Raw genomic sequence first — 13,238 nt, 5'->3', positions numbered from 1 at the left:
GCTAGTTACAGTCTGTTACAGGTAGCAAGTATCGCCAGTTACAGTCTGTTACTGGTAGTACGGAAACACTAGTTACAGTCTGTTACAGGTAGCGAGGTATCGCTAGATAGAGTTTGTAACAGGTAGCAAGGAATCGCTAGTTACAGTCTGTTACAGGTAGAACGGTTTCGCTAGTTACAGTCTGTTACAGGTAGCAAGGTATCACTAGTTACAATCTATTTCAGCAAGCAAGGTATCGCTAGTTACATTCTGTTATAGGATGCAAGGAATTGCTAGTTACAGTCTGTTACAGGTAGCAAGGTATCACTAGTTACAGTCTGTTGCAGATAGCATGGTATCACTACTTACAGTCTGTTACAGGTCGCAAGGAATCACTAGTTACAGTCTGTTGCAGGTAGAAATGAATCGCTAGTTACAGTCTGTTACAGGTAGCAAGGAGATGCTAGTTACAGTTTTTTTTACAGCTAGCACAGAATCGCTAGTTACAGTCTGTTACAGGAGCAAGATATCACTAGTTACAATCTGGTACAGGCAGCATGGTATCACTCCTTATAGTCTGTTACAGGTAGTGAGGAATCGCCAGATACAGTCTGCTACAGGTAGCACGGAATCGCTAGTTGCAGTCTGTCACAGGTAGCAATGAATCGCTAGTTACAGTCTGTTACAGGTGGCAAGAAAATGCTAGTTACACCCTGCTACAGGTAGCAAGGAATCGCTAGTTACAGTTTTTTACAGCTAGCACAGAATCGCTAGTTACAGTCTGTTACAGGAGGCAAGATATCTCTAGTTACAATCATGTACAGGCAGCATGGTATCACTCCTTATAGTCTGTTACAGGTAGCGAGGAATCACTCATTACAGACTGTTACAGGTAGCATGGTATCACTTCTAAAAGTCTGCTAAAGGTAGTGAAGAATCGCTAGACACAGTCTGTGACAGGTAGCAAGGAATCACGAGTTGCAGTCGGTCCCAGGTAGCAATCAATCACTAGTTACAGTCTGTTACAGGTAGCACATAATCGCTAGTTGCAGTCTGGTACAGGTAGCAAGGTACTGCTAGTCACAGTCTGATTCAGGTAGCAAGGTATCGCTAGTTACAGTCTGTTACAGGTCGCAAGTAATTGCTAGTTACAGTCTGCTACAGGTTGCCTGGCATCGGCAGTTACAGTCTATTACAGGTAGCACAGAATTGCTAGCTACAATCTGTTACTGGAAGCAAGGTATCACTAGTTCCAGTCTGCTACAAGTAACACAGAATCACTTGTTACAGATTGATATGGGTAGCAATGTATTGCTAGTTACAGTTTTTTACAGGGAGCATGGACTCACTAGTTACTGTCTGTTACTGGCAGCATGGAATCGCAAGTTACAATCTGTTATAGGTAGCAAGGAATCGCTAGTTACAGTCTGTTACGGGTAGCACAGAATCACTACTTAAAATCTGTTACAGGTAGCGAGGAATCGCTAGTTGCAGCCTGGTACAGGAAGCAAGCAATCGCTAGTTACAGTCTGTTACATGTAGCAAGGAATTGCGAGTAACAGTCTGCTACAGGTAGCAAGGTATCGACAGTTACAATCTGTTTCAGGTAGCACAGAATTGCTAGTTACAGTCTGTTACAGGTAGCAAGGTATCACTAGTTACAGTCTGCTACAGGTAGCATGGAATCACTAGTTACAGTTTGATACAGTAGCAAGGTATCGCTAGTTACAGTTTGTTACAGGAAGCATGGAATCACTAGTTACAGTCTGTTACAGGTAGCAATGAATCGCTAATTACAGTCTGTTATAGCTAGCAAGGAATCACTAGTTACAGTCTGTTACAGGTGGCGCAGTATCACTAACTACAATCTGTTACAGGTAGCGAGGAATCGCCAGTTGCAGCTTGGTACAGGAAGCAAGCAATCGCTAATTACAGTCTGTTACATGCAACAAGATATCGCTAGTTACAGTCTGCTACATATGTCTGCTACATATAGCAAGGTATCGACAGTTACAGTCTGTTACAGGAACCAAGCAATCGCTAATTACAGTCTGTTACAGGTTGCAAACAATCGCCAGTTACAGTCTGTTATAGGTAGCAAAGAATTGCTCATTACAGTCTGTTACAGGTAGCATGGAATCGCTCGTTACAGTCTTTTACAAGTAGCAAGGAATCACGAGTTACAGTCTACTACATGTAGCAAGGTATTGCTAGTTACATTCTGTTGCAGGTAGCAAGGAATCGCCAGTTACAGTCTGTTATAGCCAGCAAGGAATCACTAGTTACAGTTTGTTACAGGTAGCACAGAATCACCAGTTACAGTCTGTTACAGGTAGCGAGGAATCGCTAGTTGCAGCCTCATAGAGGAAGCAAGCCATCGCTAATTACAGTATGTTACAGGTAGCAAGGAATCACTAGTTACAGTCTGTTGTAGGTAGAAATGAATCCCAAGTTACAGTCTGTTGCATGTAGCAAGGAATCGCTAGTTACAGTCTATTACAGGTAGCAAGGTATCACTAGTTATAATCTGTTACAGGTAGCATGGCATCACTACTTAGAGTCTGTTACAGGTCACAAGGTATCACTAGTTACAATCTGTTACAGGTAGCAAGATATCACTAGTTACAGTCTGTTACAGGTAGCAAGAAAATGCTAATTACAGCCTGCTACAGGTAGCAAGCAATTGCTAGTTACAGTCTGTTACAGGTAGCATGGAATCACTCGTTAAAGTCTGTTAAAAGTAGCATGGAATTGCTCGAAACAGTCTGTTACAGATAGCAAGGAATCACTAGTTGCAGTCTGTCACAGGTAGCAATGAATCGCTAGTTACAGTCTGTTACATGTTGTAAAGAACCGCCAGATAACGTCTGATACAGCTGGCAAGGTATCGCTAGTTGCAGTCTGTTACAGGTAGCACGGAATCGCTAGTTACAGCCTGTTACAGGTAGCATGAAATCGCTAGTTACAATCTGTTACTGGTAGTACGGAATCACTAGTTATAGTCTGTTATTGGTAGCGAGGCATCGCTAGTTACAGTTTGTAACAGGTAGCAAGGAATCGCTAGTTACAGTCTGTTACAGGTAGCAAGGCTTTGCTAGTTACAGTCTGTTATAGAATTCAAGGAATCGCTAGTTGCAGTCTGTTACAGGTAACAAGGAATCACTAATTACAGTCTGTTGCAGATAGTAAATAATTGTTAGATACAGTCTGCTACAAGTAGCAAGGAATCACTAGTTACAGTCTGTTACCTGTAGCAAGGAATCGCTAGTTACAGTCTATTGCAGGTAGCAATGAATCGCTAGTTACAGTCTGTTACAGGTAGCATGGAATCGCTAGTTAAAGTTTGTTAAAGGTAGCAAGGAATCGCTAGATACAGTCTGTTACAGGTAGCAAGGAATCACTAGTTGCAGTCTGTCACAGATAGCAATGAATCGCTAGTTACAGTCTGTTACAGGTGGCAAGTAATCGCTAGTTACAATCTGTTACAGATAGCAAGGTATCACTAGATACAGTCTGGTACAGGTAGCACAGAATCACTAGTTACAATCTGATACAGGTAGCTAGGTATCGCTAGTTAGAATTTTTTACAGCTAGCACAGAATCGCTAGTTACATTCTGATCCAGGATGCAAGATATCACTAGTTACAATCTGGTACAGGTACCATGGTATCACTACTTATAGTCTGTTACAGGTAGCGAGGAATCGCTAGCTACAGACTGTTACAGGTAGCATGGAATCGCTTCTAAAAGTCTGTTAAATGTAGTGAAGAATCGCTAGATACAGTCTGTGACAGGTAGCAAGGAATCACTAGTTGCAGTCGGTCCCAGGTAGCAATCAATCGCTAGTTACAGTCTGTTACAGGTGGCAAGGAATTGCTAGTTACGGCCTGTTAAAGATAGCAATGTATCGCTAGTTACAGTCTATTACAGATAGCAAGGAATAGCTAGTTGCAGTCTCTTACAGGTAACAAGGTATCGCTAGTTACAGTCTGTTACAGCTGGAATGGAATTGCTAGTTACAATCTGTTACAGATGGCAAGGCATCGCATATTACAATTTGTTACAGGTAGCATAGAATCACTAGTTGCAGTTTGTTACAGGTAGCAAGGTTTCGCTAGTTACAGTCTGTAACAGGTAGCAAGTTATCGCAAGTTACAGTCTGTTACAGGTAGCAAGGAATCGCTAGTTACAGTCTCTTACAGGTGGAAAGAAATTGCTAGTTACAGTCTGTTACAGGTAGCAAAGTTTCACAGATACAGTCTGGTACAGGTAGCACAGAATCACAAGCTACAGTCTGTTACAGATGGCGAGGACTGCTTAGTTACAGCCTGTTACAGGTAGCAAGGAATTGCTAGTTACAGTCTATTACAGCTGGCAAGGAATCACTAGTTACAGCCTGTTACAGCAGCACGGAATCACTAGTTACAGTCTGTTACAGGTAGCAAGGTATCTATCGCCAGTTACAGTCTGTTACTGGTAGTACGGAATCGCTACTTACAGTTTGTTACAGGTAGAGAGGTATCGCTAGTTAGAGTTTGTAACAGGTAGCAAGGAATCGCTAGTTACAGTCTGTTACAGGTAGAGAGGTTTCGCTAGTTACAGTCTGTTACAGGTAGAAAGGTATCACTAGTTACAATCTATTTCAGCAAGCAAGGTATCGCTAGTTATATTCTGTTATAGGATGCAAGGAATCGCTAGTTACAGTCTGTTATAGGTAGCAAGGTATCACTAGTTACAGTCTGTTGCAGATAGCATGGTATCACTACTTACAGTCTGTTACAGGTTGCAAGGAATCACTAGTTACAGTCTGTTGCAGGTCAAAATGAATCGCTAGTTACAGTCTGTTACAGGTAGCAAGGAGATGCTAGTTACAGTTTTTTTACAGCTAGCACAGAATCGCTAGTTACAGTCTGTTACAGGAGCAAGATATCACTAGTTACAATCTGGTACAGGTAGCATGGTATCACTCCTTATAGTCTGTTACAGATAGTGAGGAATCGCCAGATACAGTCTGCTACAGGTAGCACGGAATCGCTAGTTGCAGTCTGTCACAGGTAGCAATGAATCGCTAGTTACAGTCTGTTACAGGTGGCAAGAAAATGCTAGTTACAGCCTGCTACAGGTAGCAAGGAATCGCTAGTTACAGTTTTTTACAGCTAGCACAGAATCGCTAGTTACAGTCTGTTACAGGAGGCAAGATATCTCTCGTTACAATCTAGTACAGGCAGCATGGTATCACTCCTTATTGTCTGTTACAGGTAGCGAGGAATCACTAGTTACAGACTGTTACAGGTAGCATGGTATCACTTCTAAAAGTCTGCTAAAGGTAGTGAAGAATCGCTAGATACAGTCTGTGACAGGTAGCAAGGAATCACTAGTTGCAGTCGGTCCCAGGTAGCAATCAATCACTAGTTACAGTCTGTTACAGGTAGCACATAATCGCTAGTTGCAGTCTGTTACAGGTAGCAAGGTACTGCTAGTCACAGTCTGATTCAGGTAGCAAGGTATCGCTAGTTACAGTCTGTTACAGGTAGCAAGGAATCGCTACTTACAGTCTGTTACAGGTAGCAAGGTATGACTAGTTACAGTCGATTGCAGCAAGCAAGGTATCGCTAGTTACAGTCTTTTATAGGATGCAAGGAATCGCTAGTTACAGTCTGTTACAGGCAGCAAGAAATCGCTAGTTAAAGTCTGTTACAGGTTGCAAGGAATCACTAGTTACAGTCTGTTGCAGATAGAAATGAATCGCTAGTTACAGTCTGTTGCATGTCGCAAGGAATCGCTAGTTAAAGTCTGTTACAGGTTGCAAGGAATCACTAGTTACAGTCTGTTGCAGGTAGAAATGAATCGCTAGTTACAGTCTATTACAGGTAGTAAGGAAATGCTAGTTACAGCCTGCTGCAGGTAGCAAGGAATCGCTAGTTACATTCTGTAACAGGTAGCACGGAATCGCTAGTTACAGTCTGCTACATGTCGCAAGGTATCGTCAGTTACAGTCTGTTACAGGCAGCACAGAATCGTTAGTTACAGTCTGTTGCAGGTAGCAAGGAATCGCTAGTTGCAGGAAGCAAGACATTGCTAGGTACAGTCTGGTACAGATAGTACAGAATCGCTAGTTACAGTCTCTTACAGGTAGGAAAGAGTCACTAGTTACAGTCTGTTACAGGTAACAAGGTATCGCTAGTTACTGTCTGTTACAGGTAGGAAAGAATCGCTAGTTACAGTCAGTTACAGGGAGCAAGGAATCGCTCGTTGCAGACTGAACCTGGTGGCAAGATTTTGTAAAATACAGGCTGTTACAGGTGGCACGGAATCGCTAGTTACAGTCTGTCACAGGTAGTAATGAATCACCAGTTACAGTCTCTTACAGGTAGGAAGGTATCGCTAGTTACAGCCTGTTACAGGTAGCAAGAAATCGCGAGTAACATTCTGTTACAGGTAGCTGGAATCGCTAGTTACAGTCTGTTACAGGTCGCAAGTAATTGCTAGTTACAGTCTGCTACAGGTTGCCTGGCATCGGCAGTTACAGTCTATTACAGGTAGCACAGAATTGCTAGTTACAATCTGTTACTGGTAGCAAGGTATCACTAGTTCCAGTCTGCTACAAGTAACACAGAATCACTTGTTACAGATTGATATGGGTAGCAATGTATCGCTAGTTACAGTTTTTTACAGGGAGCATGGACTCACTAGTTACTGTCTGTTACTGGCAGCATGGAATCGCAAGTTACAATCTGTTATAGGTAGCAAGGAATCGCTAGTTACAGTCTGTTACGGGTAGCACAGAATCACTACTTAAAATCTGTTACAGGTAGCGAGGAATCGCTAGTTGCAGCCTGGTACAGGAAGCAAGCAATCGCTAGTTACAGTCTGTTACATGTAGCAAGGAATTGCGAGTAACAGTCTGCTACAGGTAGCAAGGTATCGACAGTTACAATCTGTTTCAGGTAGCACAGAATTGCTAGTTACAGTCTGTTACAGGCAGCAAGGTATCACTAGTTACAGTCTGCTACAGGTAGCACGGTATCACTAGTTACAGTTTGATACAGTAGCAAGGTATCGCTAGTTACAGTTTGTTACAGGTAGCACGGAATCACTAGTTACAGTCTGTTACAGGTAGCAATGAATCGCTAATTACAGTCTGTTATAGCTAGCAAGGAATCACTAGTTACAGTCTGTTACAGGTGGCGCAGTATCTCTAACTACAATCTGTTACAGGTAACGAGGAATCGCCAGTTGCAGCTTGGTACAGGAAGCAAGCAATCGCTAATTGCAGTCTGTTACATGCAACAAGATATCGCTAGTTACAGTCTGCTACATATAGCAAGGTATCGACAGTTACAGTCTGTTACAGGAACCAAGCAATCGCTAATTACAGTCTGTTACAGGTTGCAAACAATCGCTAGTTACAGTCTGTTACAGGTAGCAAGAAATTGGTAGTTACAGTCTGGTATAGGTAGCAAAGAATTGCTCATTACAGTCTGTTATAGGTAGCATGGAATCGCTAGTTACAGTCTTTTACAAGTAGCAAGGAATCACGAGTTACAGTCTGCTACATGTCGCAAGGTATTGCTAGTTACATTCTGTTGCAGGTAGCAAGGAATCACTAGTTACAGTTTGTTACAGGTAGCACAGAATCACCAGTTACAATCTGTTACAGGTAGCGAGGAATCGCTAGTTGCAGCCTGATAGAGGAAGCAAGCAATCGCTAGTTACAGTCTGTTACAAGTAGCAAGAAATTTTTGGTTACAGTCTGGTACAGGTAGCACAGAATCGCTAGTTACAGTCTGTTACAGGGAGCAAGGAATATCTAGTTACAGTCTGTTACATGCAGCAAGGTATCGCTAGTTATTGTCTGTTACAGGTAGCACAGAATCGCTAGTTACAGTCTGTTACAAGTAGCAAGGAATCGCTAGTTACAGTCTGCTACATGTAGCAAGGTATCGCCAGTTACAGTCTGTTACAGGCAGCACAGAATTGTTAGTTACAAATTGATACAGGTAACAAGGTATCTCTAGTTACAGTTTGTACAGGTAGCACAGAATCACTAGTTAAAGTCTGTTACAGGTAGCAATGAATCACTCGTTACAGTCTGTTATGGCTAGCAAGGAATCACAAGTTACAGTCTGTTACAGGTAGCAGAGAATCACGACTCACAGTCTGTTATAAGTAGCGAGGAATCGCGAGTTGCAGCTTGGTAGAGGTAGCAAACAATCGCTAATTACAGTCTGTTATAGGTAGCAAGCAATCGCTAGTTACAGCCTATTACAGGTAGTAAGTAATCACTAGTTACTGTCTGTGACAGGAAACAAGGAATCACTAGTTACAGTCTGTTACAGGCCGCAAGGAATCGCTAGTTACAGTCTGCTACAGGTAACAAGGCATCAGCAGTTACAGTCTATTACAGGTAGCAAGAAATCGCTAGTTACAGTCTGTTACAGGTAGCAAGGTATCACTAGTTACAGTTTGTTACAAATAGCACGGAATCACTACTTGCTGTCTGTTACTGGTAGCACGGAATTGCGAGTTATAATCTGTTACAGGTAGCAAGGAATCGCTAGTTACAATCTGTTATAGCTAGCAAGGAATCACTAATTACAGTTTGTTACAGGTAGCACAGAATCACTACTAACAGTCTGTTACAGGAAGCGAGGAATCGCTAGTTGCAACTTGGTAGAGCAAGCAAGCAATCGCTAATTGCACTCTGTTGCAGGTAGCAAGCAATCACTAGTTACAGTCTGTTACAGGTAGCAAGAAATTGCTAGTTATAGTCTGGTACAAGTAGCACAGAATCGCTAGTTACAGTCTGTTACAGGTAGCAAGGAATATATAGTTACAGTCTGCTACATGTAGCAAGGTATCACCAGTTACAGTCTGTTACAGGAACCAAGCAATCGCTAATTGTAGTCTGTGACAGGTAGCAAGCAATTGCTAGTTACAGTCTGACACAGGAAGCACAGAATCGCTAGTTACCGTCTATTACAAGTAACAAGGTATCGCTAGTTACAGTCTGTTACAGGTTGCAAGGAATCGCTAGTTACAGTCTGCTACAGGTAGCAAGGCATCGACTGTTACAGTCTATTACAGGTAGCAAGAAATCGCTAGTTACAGTCTGTTACAGGTAGCAAGGTATCACTAGTTACAGTCTGCTACAGGTAGCACGGAATCACTCGTTACAGTTTGATACAGGTAGCAAGGTATCGCTAGTTACAGTTTGTTACAAATAGCACAGAATCACTACCTGCTGTTTGTTACTGGTAGCACGGAATTGCGAGTTATAATCTGTTACAGGTAGCAAGGAATCGCTAGTTACAATCTGTTATAGCTAGCAAGGAATCACTAGTTACAGTTTGTTACAGGTAGCACAGAATCACTACTAACAGTCTGTTACAGGAAGCGAGGAATCGCTAGTTGCAACTTGGTAGAGCAAGCAAGCAATCGCTAATTGCACTCTGTTGCAGGTAGCAAGCAATCACTAGTTACAGTCTGTTACAGGTAGCAAGAAATTGCTAGTTATAGTCTGGTACAAGTAGCACAGAATCGCTAGTTACAGTCTGTTACAGGTAGCAAGGAATATCTAGTTACAGTCTGCTACATGTAGCAAGGAATCACTAGATACAGTCTGTTACAGGAAGCACAGAATCACTACTTAGAGATTGTTACAGGTAGCGAGGAATCACTCGTTGCAGCCTGGTAGAGGAAGCAAGCATTCGCTAGTTACAGTTTGTTACAGGTAGCGAGGAATTGCTAATTACAGCCTGGTACAGGAAGCAAGGAATCGCTAGTTACATTCTGTTACAGGTAGCAAGGAATCGCTAGTTACAGTCTGTTGCAGGCAGCAAGGAATCACTAGGCACACTCTGTTACAGGTAGCAAGGTACCACTAGTTACAGTATGTTACAGGTAGCACGGAATCACTAATTATTGTGTGTTACAGCTGGCACAGGAGTGCTAGTTACATTCTGTTACAGGAAGCAAGGAATCGTTAGTTACAGTGTGTTACAGGTAGCAATGCAATCGCTAGCTACAGTTTGTTACAGGTAGCAAGAAATTGCGAGTTGCAGTCTTGTACAGATAGCACAGATTCGCTAGTTACAATCTGTTACAGGTAACAAGGAATATCTTTTTACAGTCTGTTATATGTAGCAAGGTATCACTAGTTACTCTCTGTTACAGGTAGCAAAGAATCGCAAGTTACAGTCTGTTACAGGTAGCAAGGTATCGCTAATTACCATCTGTTACAGGTAGCAAGGAATTGCTAGTAACATTCTGTTACAGGTAGCCGGAATCATTAGTTATAGACTATAACAGGTAGCAAGAAATTGCAAATTACAGTCTGGTACAGGTGTCACAGATTCGCTAGTTACAGTCTGTTACAGGTAGCAAGGAATATCTAGTTACAGTCTGTTACATGCAGCAAGGTATCGTTACTTACTGTATGTTACAGGTAGCACAGAATCGCTACTTACAATCTGTTACAGGTAGCAAGGAATCGCTAGTTACAGTCTGTTGCAGGTAGCAAGGAATCACTAGGTACAGTCTGCGACAGGTAGCAGGGAATCACTAGTTACAGTCAGATACAGGTAGCAAGGTATCACTAGTTACAGTATCTTACAGGTAGCATGGAATCACTAGTTACTGTGTGTTACAGCTGGCACATGAGCGCTAGTTACATTCTGTTACAGGAAGCAAGGAATCGTTAGTTACAGTCTGTTACAGGTAGCAAGGTATTGCTAGTGACTGTCTATTACAGGTAGGAAAGAATCGCTACTTACAGTCTGTTACACGTAGCAAGGACTTGCTTGTTGCAGTCTTAACCTGGTAGCAAAATATTGCAAAATACAATCAGTTACAGGTAGCACGGAATCGCTAGTTTAGTTATAGTTTGTTACAGGTAGCAAGGTATCACTAGTTACAGTCTGCTACAGGTAGCGCAGAATCACTAGTTACAGTTTGATACAGGTAGCAATGTATCGCTAGTTACAGTTTGTAACAGGTAGCACTGAATCACTAGTTACAGTCTTACTGGCAGCATGGAATCACTAGTTACAGTCTGTTACAGGTAGCACAGAATCACTACTTACAGTCTGTTACAGGTAGCAAGGAATCGCTAGTTACAGTTTGTTACAGATAGGAAGGAATCTCAAGTTACAGTCTGTTACAGGGAGGAAGGATTCGCTAGTTACAGTCTGCTACATGTAGCAAGGTATCGTCAGTTACAGTCTGTTACAGGCAGCACAGAATTGCTAGTTACAATCTATTACAAGTACTAAGGAATCACTAGTTACAGTTTGCGACAGGTAGCAGCGAATCACTAGTTACAGTCTGATACCGGTTGCAAAGTATCGCTAATTACAGTCTGTTACAGGTAGCAAGAAATTGTTGGGTACAGTCTGGTATAGGAAGCATAGAATCGCGAGTTACAGTCTATTACAGGTAGCAAGGAATAACTAGTTACAGTCTGTTACATGCAGCATGGTATCGCGAGTTACTGTCTGTTACAGGTAGCAAAGAATCACTACTTTCAATCTGTTATAGGTAGCGAGGAATTGTTAGTTACAGCCTGGTACAGGAAGCAAGGAACCGCTAGTTACATTCTGTTACAGATAGCAAGTAATCGCTAGTTATTGTCTGTTACAGGTAGCAAGGAATATCTAGTTACAGTCTGTTACATGCAGCAAGGTATTGCGAGTTATTATCTGTTACAGGTAGCACAGAATCACTAGTTACAGTCTGTTACAAGTAGCAAGGAATCGCTAGTTACAGTCTGCTACATGTAGCAAGGTATCGTCAGTTACAGTCTGTTACAGGCAGCACAGAATTGCTAGTTACAATCTATTACAAGTACTAAGGAATCACTAGTTACAGTTTGCGACAGGTAGCAGCGAATCACTAGTTACAGTCTGATACCGGTTGCAAAGTATCGCTAATTACAGTCTGTTACAGGTAGCAAGAAATTGTTGGGTACAGTCTGGTATAGGAAGCATAGAATCGCGAGTTACAGTCTATTACAGGTAGCAAGGAATAACTAGTTACAGTCTGTTACATGCAGCATGGTATCGCGAGTTACTGTCTGTTACAGGTAGCAAAGAATCACTACTTTCAATCTGTTATAGGTAGCGAGGAATTGTTAGTTACAGCCTGGTACAGGAAGCAAGGAACCGCTAGTTACATTCTGTTACAGATAACAAGTAATCGCTAGTTATTGTCTGTTACAGGTAGCAAGGAATATCTAGTTACAGTCTGTTACATGCAGCAAGGTATTGCGAGTTATTATCTGTTACAGGTAGCACAGAATCACTAGTTACAGTCTGTTACAAGTAGCAAGGAATCGCTAGTTACAGTCTGCTACATGTAGCAAGGTATCGCCAGTTACAGTCTGTTACAGGCAGCACAGAATTGTTAGTTACAGATTGATACATGTAACAAGGTATCTCTAGTTACAGTTTGTACAGGTAGCACAGAATCACTAGTTAAAGTTTGTTACAGGTAGCAATGAATCACGAGTTACAGTTTGTTATGGCTAGCAAGGAATCACAAGTTACAGTCTGTTACAGGTAGCAGAGAATCACGACTCACAGTCTGTTACAAGTAGCGAGGAATCGCGAGTTGCAGCTTGGTACAGGTAGCAAACAATCGCTAATTACAGTCTGTTATAGGTAGCAAGCAATCGCTAGTTACAGCCTATTACAGGTAGTAAGTAATCGCTAGTTTCTGTCTGTGACAGGAAGCAAGGAATCGCTAGTTACAGTCTGTTACAGGCCGCAAGGAATCGCTAGTTACAGTCTGCTACAGGTAACAAGGCATCAACAGTTACAGTCTATTACAGGTAGCAAGAAATCGCTAGTTACAGTCTGTTACAGGTAGCAAGGTATCACTAGTTACAGTCTGCTACAGGTAGCACGGAATCACTTGTTACAGTTTGATACAGGTAGCAAGGTATCACTAGTTACAGTTTGTTACAAATAGCACGGAATCACTACTTGCTGTCTGTTACTGGTAGCACGGAATTGCGAGTTATAATCTGTTACAGGTAGCAAGGAATCGCTAGTTACAGTCTGTTATAGCTAGCAAGGAATCACTAGTTACAGTTTGTTACAGGTAGCACAGAATCACTACCAACAGTCTGTTACAGTTAGCGAGGAATCGCTAGTTGCAACTTGGTAGAGCAAGCAAGCAATCGCTAATTGCACTCTGTTGCAGGTAGCAAGCAATCACTAGTTACAGTCTGTTACAGGTAGCAAGAAATTGCTAGTTAT

Source organism: Pristiophorus japonicus, chromosome 12 (assembly GCF_044704955.1).
Source record: "Pristiophorus japonicus isolate sPriJap1 chromosome 12, sPriJap1.hap1, whole genome shotgun sequence".
NCBI lineage: Eukaryota > Metazoa > Chordata > Chondrichthyes > Pristiophoridae > Pristiophorus > Pristiophorus japonicus.
The sequence above is the reverse complement of the archived record's forward strand: the minus strand, read 5'-3'. Positions refer to the sequence as shown.